Source organism: Jaculus jaculus, chromosome 1, assembly GCF_020740685.1.
Source record: "Jaculus jaculus isolate mJacJac1 chromosome 1, mJacJac1.mat.Y.cur, whole genome shotgun sequence".
Lineage (NCBI taxonomy): Eukaryota > Metazoa > Chordata > Mammalia > Rodentia > Dipodidae > Jaculus > Jaculus jaculus.
The window spans coordinates 22,153,705-22,162,126 of NC_059102.1; the positions used below are offsets into that span (position 1 = coordinate 22,153,705).

The 8,422-nt window shown below is 42.4% G+C and overlaps 1 pseudogene; it reads right to left on the reverse strand.

Annotated features, from left to right (window-relative positions):
* Positions 1-694: 694 nt before the first annotated feature.
* Positions 695-1,423, reverse strand: LOC101612365 (annotated as a pseudogene).
* Positions 1,424-8,422: the final 6,999 nt, after the last annotated feature.

Sequence of the window (8,422 nt, forward strand, 5' to 3'; positions counted from 1 at the left end):
CTTACCTACATTCCAATATTTGGTCTTCTTTAACACTTGGTAGCAAGTGGACCCACATAAGAGAAAATATTACAATTATTTTAGCATGAGAGCGAAGGCTTGGGGCTACGTCAGTAGTTTAGGAGCACTGGCTAGACCACTAATCATAGTGAAGTAATTTGGAGGACCCTGATTTTTCTTTTTTCTATCTTAGTTTTTGAGACAGTATCTTAATCTAACCCAAGCTGATCTGGCACTCACTATGCAGTTATGTAGTCCCAGGGTGGCCTTGAACTCATGGCTATCCTCCTACCTCTACTTTCCAAGGGTTGGTATTAAAGATATGTTCCACAATGCCTAGTGAGCCCTGATTTTTCTAGAAGGCAGATTAGACATGATTTGTTGCTGGGAATTTGATTTTGAATTATGACTCCTTTTTGTTTGAGAGAAAGAGAGAGAGAGAGTGGGGGGGGGAGAGGCAGATAGAAAGAAGGGGCTGGATTAATAGGCATGTCAGGGCTTCTAGCCACTGGAAATGAATTCCAGACATACATGCCATCTTGTACATCTGGCTTACATGGGTCCTGAGGAATCTGGGTCCTTAGGCTATACAAGCAAATGTCTTAACTGCTAAGCCATTTCTCCAGCCCAAAGTATGATTCTTTTTTAAAAACATAAACAATAAACGCCTTTATTACACGAACTAAGGATGGTTTTATTTGCCTTTCTGGGCTTTGATCTTCCTCAGCTAGAACTCCAGCTCCTTGCCCTCTAGCACATAGCCATCTGCTCTGCGGCACTGGCCAGGTCTCGATGCAATGCGAGCCAGAAGCTTGCTCTGCTGCAACTGTTCCTCCAGAAGAGGGCTGATTTTGGCCTTCTTTTCCCTTTCATCATATTTTCTTTTGAATTTTCTTTCACCTGTTTTTTTTTGAGATTTTTTTCTTTTATTTTTATTTTCTTTTCACAATTTTTATTAACATTTTCCATGATTATAAAAAATATCCCATGGTAATACCCTCCCCACCCCCCTCACCGTTTTTGTTCAAAATCTCTTCCTCCTCAGGAGTCAGCTTGGCCCCCTTCTTGTGGCCCAGGGGCAGCGTGTAGTGGGGCTCCTCCCAGTGTGGGTAAGGTGTGCTGTCCATGAGCGCAAAGCAGTTCTTCACCAGGGTCTTGGTGCGGACCAGCTCATTACTGGATGCATGGCAGACCACATCAATGCTCCTCGTTTTGTGAGTACAACACTCAGAGCCCCAGGAGAAGTTCCCCACATCCAGTCTCAGGGCCCGGCACTTCTTATTGCCTCCTCGAACATGGACTGTGTGTCTGCGACGTGGGCCAGTCTTAGTGTTGGCAGTAGGATGACCTAGCTCATGCTTCTGCTTCTCCTGCCCCCCACCCCCCTGCAGCACTTGTTTCAGTTGTCCCGAGAGACGCCCATCGCTCGACGCTGGCTGGAAAGAGAGCCAAATTATGATTCTTTAAACCAATACCTATGTGATGGGTAACGTAGTTATCACTCGAAGGGCTCTTACCCATACACAACTAATGCTGTAATTCTGAAGCTTAACCTACTTATTAATGTACAAGTAAAGCAACCTGTAGTCAAAATGAAGTTTAACAAATATTTTAGAGAGAGAGAGAAAGCATGAATATAAGCATGCCAGGGCCTCTAGCTATTGCATATGAACACCAGATGCATGTACCATTTTGTGCGTCTGGCTTTACGTGGGTACCAGGGAATCAAACCAGGTCGTTAGGCATTGCGGGCAAGTGCCTTAACTGCTGAGCCATCTCTCCAGCACCCAAATGCAGTTTTTATTATTCTATGAGTGTGTTCAAAGAGGGTCAGACATGATCATTCCTCTTTTAGCCCGAGGCTCTTTCTAAAGATGGAGTCCAAGATCCCTTCACCGCCGTCCCTCCGTGTGACACACTCACAAGGTCTAGTGCCCTACTTTCTCTTTCATTTACTTACTTCACATATTTGAATCATTCCATCAGCAAAGCCTGTGCTCTCAAGTAAATGTGAATGCCTTTGTAGGCTGGCGAGATGGCTTAATGGCTAAGGTGTTTGCCTGAGAAGCCTAAGGACCCATGTTCAACTCTCCAGAACCACATAAGCCAGATGCAAAAGGTGTGGCAAGCACAAGGTTGCACATGCCCACTATGTGGCACAAGTGTCTGGAGTCCAGTTTCAGTGGCTTAGGTCCTGGTGCCCCAATTCTCCAATTCTCTAAAATTAAAAAGAAACAAATTGAAAACAAAAAAAGAACGATTTTGCTGAGCCAGGTGTGGTGGTGCAAGCCTTTAATCCCAGCACTTGGGAGGCAGAAGTAGGAGGCTCACCATGAGTTCCAGGCCACCCTGAGACTACATAGTGAATTCCAGATCAGTCTGGGCTAGAGTGAGACCCTACCTCAAAAAACAAAAATAAAAATAAAATGCCCATGCCCTTGTTCTGAGAGTAACAGAATTCTGTAAAGCTGTTAGTGGTTTAAGCAGGAATGATAAAATCCAGAAGCGTGTGACAGATGGTGCTGGCACTGAATCTTCGTACATGGTTAGTGATGGGGGATGGGTCAGCGTCCTTAGTATCTGTTCTTTCTCTTTGGCAAAGCAAAGCTCCAGAAATCCTCGGGGCTGCCTTCTCTTAGGTCACATTGTCCCTAACTGGGTCATGTGACTGTCTTGGCGGCAGCAACAGTTGCAATATTAGAGAACAAGATTATCATAATTGGCTTAGATGCCTTGTTGCATTCTTTTCTCAGGACTGAGCAAAAGATCATCCTGAATAAAATCATAGGGAGAGGAGCGAGAGATGTTAGATGTCTCTAGGCGCTGCTCTTTCTCCACCAAAGGAGTTTTAGAAGCCACAAGCCAGAGAACTTGATGCTGATTCTTGAATCCTTTGGAAATGCTTATTAAAGAGGAATCGAGTAAGTACCCTAGTCTGACAACTGTAGAGAAGAAGGGACTGTGCGTCTTGTTCAAGTTCTGTCTGCAGCAAGGCTCCTGGCATAAAGTGAAGCATTGTAAATATTTATTGAATGATAGAATAAACAAAAACAACCTGGAGGAAATCAGATGATGAGAGAGAGAGAGAGAGAAAATAACATGGGCCCATACATCACCCAAACTATTTCCTCTGAAGGTTTCTTGATAGCATAATTGCTGCGTTTTACATTACGAAATGCCATAGGCATCTCACAATTGGCTTTTGTCAGTCATTCAACAATGTTTGCGTAGTATTCTTGTGGGCAAGCTCATACGCACGGGTGAATCTGTAACAGGCTGAACAAACGTACTCAGGTACATTTGGATCAGTGAAGCAAGCCTTTTGGAGACAGGTTGTTACACAGGCAGTGTGAATGTGTATCATAGGCAAGAATATGGAGCTTAGTGTGAGAAAGGCCTAGGAGCCCATCCCTTCCTGTTACCTGGTCTTGGTGCTATCTGACTTCTTACTGTTGTTGTTATGTATTTTATTCATATACATATTACAAACACCAGAAAAATCTTTTTATTTTGTTGTGTGTAGTCAATTATTTTAGAAAAATGACTTTAAACCTATGAAAATTATTGAAGGTTTCTCAAGATCCTAATTCTTATCTATAGTTTCAGATTTTTATTTAGCAGTGTTTTCTCTTTGAAGGACCTCAAGCTCTTTCTCTCTTTTTCTTTTTCTGTTTTTCAAGGCAGGCTCACACTCTAGTTTAGGCTGGCCTGAAACTCACTCTGCAGAGCCAAGCTAGTCTCAAACTCATGGTGATCCTCCTACCTCTGTCTGCTGATGCCTGGCTTTTTTTTTTTTTTATTTTCAAAATTTTTATTAACATTTTCCATAATTATAAAAAATATCCCATGGTAATACCTCCCCCCTTTTTTCATCAACATATTTTTTTAAAATTTTTATTTATTTATTTGAGAGTGACAGGCAGAGAGAGAAAGAGGCAGATAGAGAAAGGGAGAAAGAATAGGCATGCCAGGGCCTTCAACCACTGCAAACGAACTCCAGACGCATGCACCCCCTTGTGAATCTGGCTAACATGGGTCCTGAGGAATCCAGCCTCGAACTGGGGTCCTTAGGCTTCACAGGCAAGTGCTTAACCGCTAAGCCATCTCTCCAGCCCTTTTGTTTTGTTTTTTAATAACAGAGATACTGATACTAATTCTACTGTGAGTGTATGTATATGTATACATGTCCAAACTTCTCAGACAATAGCTGGTTGTGGTAGCACATGCCTTTAATCCCAGCACTCATTGGGGTCACATTGAATTCGAGGCCAGCATGGGACTACAGAGTGAGTTCCTGGTCATTCTGGGCTTGAAAGAGACTCTACCTTGAACCCCCTCCTCACCCAAAACAAAATGTTCTTAGACAATAATTTTATAATTTCTACATATTTGGTTTGGATTTTTTTTTTTTTTTGAGATGGGTTTCATTTAGCCCAGGCTGGCTAAATGTTGATATGCAGTCAACTGTTATGGGAAACTGAGTTACACAGGGGTGGCACCAGAGATAGAGTGGAGAATCAGAAAATTTATTCATGTCTAGCCAAACATGGCAGTGTATGTCTTTAATTCCAGTGCTTGGGAGGCAGACATAGAGGATTGCTATGAGTTCAAGGCCAGCCTGAGACTACAGAATGAGTCTGCCTCAAAAAATTATTCATGTCTACATGGACTCAGGGGAATAACTTCCAAAGCCTGAGTACTGAGCTCCGATAGCTCAGAGGTTTTATAGACAGTATGGCAGGCTGTCTGCTATCACCTTGAATTCTTTACTCTATTGGTGGGTTACAAGTTTCTAAGATTACATGATCTTGGGGACACAAACAGAAAATTCATTAGCAATCAGTAAGTGATAAGGAAGTACAAATGTAGAACAGAAAGTTGTTTGTTCAGGGGTATTTTTACCCATGGTTTGGTCTTGTGAGAATCTGATTGACCCAGGATGGGACTCAGTGACAGAGTTCTGCTGGGTTGTGATAAGAATAGGATAAGGTTGGGCTGGAGAGATGGCTTAGCGGTTAAGCACTTGCCTGTGAAGCCTAAGGACCCCGGTTCAAGGCTTGGTTCCCCAGGTCCCACGTTAGCCAGATGCACAAGGGGGCGCACGCGTCTGGAGTTCGTTTGCAGAGGCTGGAAGCCCTGGCGCGCCCATTCTCTCTCTCTCCCTCTATCTGTCTTTCTCTCTGTGTCTGTCGCTCTCAAATAAATAAATAATTAATTAAAAAAAAAAAGAATAGGATAAGGTTGTTTACATTTCTTTCATCTTAGAATCTGAAGTGTTTGCAAAACACTGCTCAGCACAGAAAGGGTTGAGGGGCTTTAGTTTGACTAAAATCTCCACCATACAAGGGGGTGGCCTTGAACTTCTGATCCTTCTGCCTTCAATTTCCAAGTGCTGTGATTATTTCGTGGGACTGCTATCCTTCCCACTGCATGATGTCTGGTGTTTGAATGTCATTGTGTTATATCTGCCTGTTTGCTTTTGATTGTGTTAAGCAAGACAGTGAATGCAGTCCTGGACTACATCTGGGCTGGCTCAACTGGATTACTGTAAATTGTTCTGTTGATAAAACAGATTGCTGATGGTGTTTACCTGTTTCCAAAACAATTTTCATTAAGTAACCTGAAGCATGCCCTGCTATGGCACTCCGCAATTACGAGTACATTAATCCTCCTGTAATGTGCCTACAAGCGAATCTTACATAAGACACATTTTCTCTGTGGCTTACATTTTAAAATCTCTGGAACTTTCTTCACTTCATCTCTTGTTACTTTCTATTTAACACTGAGGCTTTTTTCTGTTTTCACTCCATGATTTTCTTTCAAGGTCCAGTTATCTCTTCACAGCATTTCATGATGTTTTGGGAAAAGAATTCCATTTATTTATTTATTTATTTATTTATTTATTTATTTATTTATTGGGTTTCTTGAGGTAGTATCTCATAGTCCAGGCTGACTTAGAATTCATTATGTAGTCTCAGGCTGGCCTTGAACTCACAATGATCCTCATACCTCTGCCACCCAAGTGTTGGGATTAAAAGCATGGGCTACCACACCTGGTTTCTTTTTAAAAATATTTATTTATTTACTTAGAAAGGGGGGGGGCGAGGAAGTAGAAGGAGGAGGAGGAGAAGAAGAGAGAGAGAGAGAGAGGGGGGGGGGGAGACAGAATGTGTACACCAGGACCTCTAGTCACTTCAAACTAACTCCAGATGTATGCCCCACCTTGTGCTTTGCCTTTACTTAGGTGCTGGGGAATCAAACCCTGGTCCTTAGGCTTTGCAGTCAAGTGCCTTATCTGCTGAGCCATGTCTCCAGCCCCCAATAATTCCTCTTATTCTTACTAATGTATAGTCTGCCAGAAGTTAGATATGTACTTTCTGCTAAGGTACCTATGAGGTCTAATAAAGACAAGTGTCTTTGACTACAAGAAGGTCTATGTTGATTTATTTTTATTTATTTATTTATTTATTTATTTATTTATTTTGTTTTTGAGGTAGGGTACCACTGTATTCAGGCTGATTTAAATCCCAGTCTATGGTCCCAGGCTGGCCTCACACTCACAAGAATCTCCTACCTCTGTCTCTCGAGTGCTGGGATTAAAGGCCTGCACCACCATGCCCAGCTCTCATGTTTATGTGAATATCTACTACTGTTTTGGGTTGTTTCAGAAGAAGAGTATTTGATTTCTTTTTTGTGATATGTGTTAATAAATATAAGTAGGAAGTTCAGGTGAAGAAATTCTTGTTTTTCTTGTTGTGCCTCAGTGTCAAGTATTTACTGGGCGCTTGCTGTACCAAAGTATTGAGTATTAATCAGGACCCTGAGGCAAGGCACTGACATCCTAAATTCGTAATCTTGTGGAAGTCAGACATAAACTGATGAAGATCAGAGATGTGGTGCCACAGTTAATCTTTGAGATTTCACAGGAGGGTGTGGTAATGGAGAACTGGAGAGCATGAGGAAGGCTTAGAGAACTCCTTTGGAGACGGCAGGTAGAGTAGCGTAAGCGGGGTGAGAGGGTCTCCTGCTGGAGAAGACTGGGCAAACAGGTTCTTCTCTGCAGGCTTGACATGCTGGGTCCAGGCTGTGGATCGTTTTAAAAATAATATCTTTATGTGTGAGGAGAGAAAGAAAGAGACAGAGAGAATGAGAATATGGGTGCACCAGGGCTTCTTGCCACTGCAAATGAACTTCAGTTGCATGCACAACTTTGTCCATGGGGCTTTATGTGGTTTGTGGGGAATTAAACCCCAGCTGTCAGGCTTAGCAAAAGAGCACCTTTAACCACTGGCCCATCTTCTCAGCCCTGTGGTTCGTTTTTGACTGAGGTGGACAGGCAACAAGATTGATTTGGGGCAGAGGATTAGGGCAACGGTGTGTAAGATGGACAAGAACTGGCATCAGTTGTATGAGAACAGAGACTAAATCTTCATCATCTTTGTATTTCCAGGTCCCTGTTCATATTTAATGTATTTCCTAAATGATGCAAAATATTATTATTATTATTATTCCTGAAGTAGGGTCTTACTCTAGCACAGGGTGACCTGGAACTCACTATGTAGTCTCAGACTGGCTTCAAACTCATAGCAATACTCTTACCTCAGGCTCCTCAGGGCTGGGATGGAAGGTGTGTGACACCACACCCCATTTTTTCTTTTTTCTTCCAAGAGAGGGTCTCACTCTATCCCAGGCTGACCTGGAATTCACTATGTAGTCTCAGGGTGGCCTTAAACTCATGATGATTTTCCTACCTCTGCCTCCCACATGCTGGGATTAAAGGCATGTGCCATAATGCCTGGCCCTACTCTTTTATAAACATATTTTTATTTATTTATTAACAAGAGAATGAGATTAGGCATGCCAGGGCCTCTAGTCACTGCAAATAAACTCCAGATACATGCACCACTCTGTACATCTGGCAATATATGAATACTAGGGAATCAAACCAAGGTCGTTACTCTTTGCTGGCAAGTGCCTTAACTGCTGAGCCATCTCTCTTGCCCTGCAATCTTTTAATAACTATTAGCCTTGCTAATGACCAGGAGTCTTTTCCTGCCCAGTGTTATTTTGTGCAAATGACTCAAAGGAAGCAAAGTTTGACTTAGACTACTTCAATTTCTTTTGAAATGTTACTTTATTTTTCAAAAAAGTGTTTACTTGAATGAGTGTCATTTGTGTGTTGGGCATGCCAGGTCTTCTTGCTACTGCAAATGAACTCCAGATGCATGTGCAATTTTGTGCACGTGTTTTACATGGTCATTGCGGAAATGAACCCAGGTGGGCAGGCTTTGCAAGAAAGTGCTTTCGATGGCTGAGCCATCTTCCCAGCTCCTGGAAAGATATTTTAAACTGTAAATTGGCAAATTGTAGCTGGTGATATGTAATGCAGGAAAGTGATGTTAGTGGTTTAGAAGTACAATGT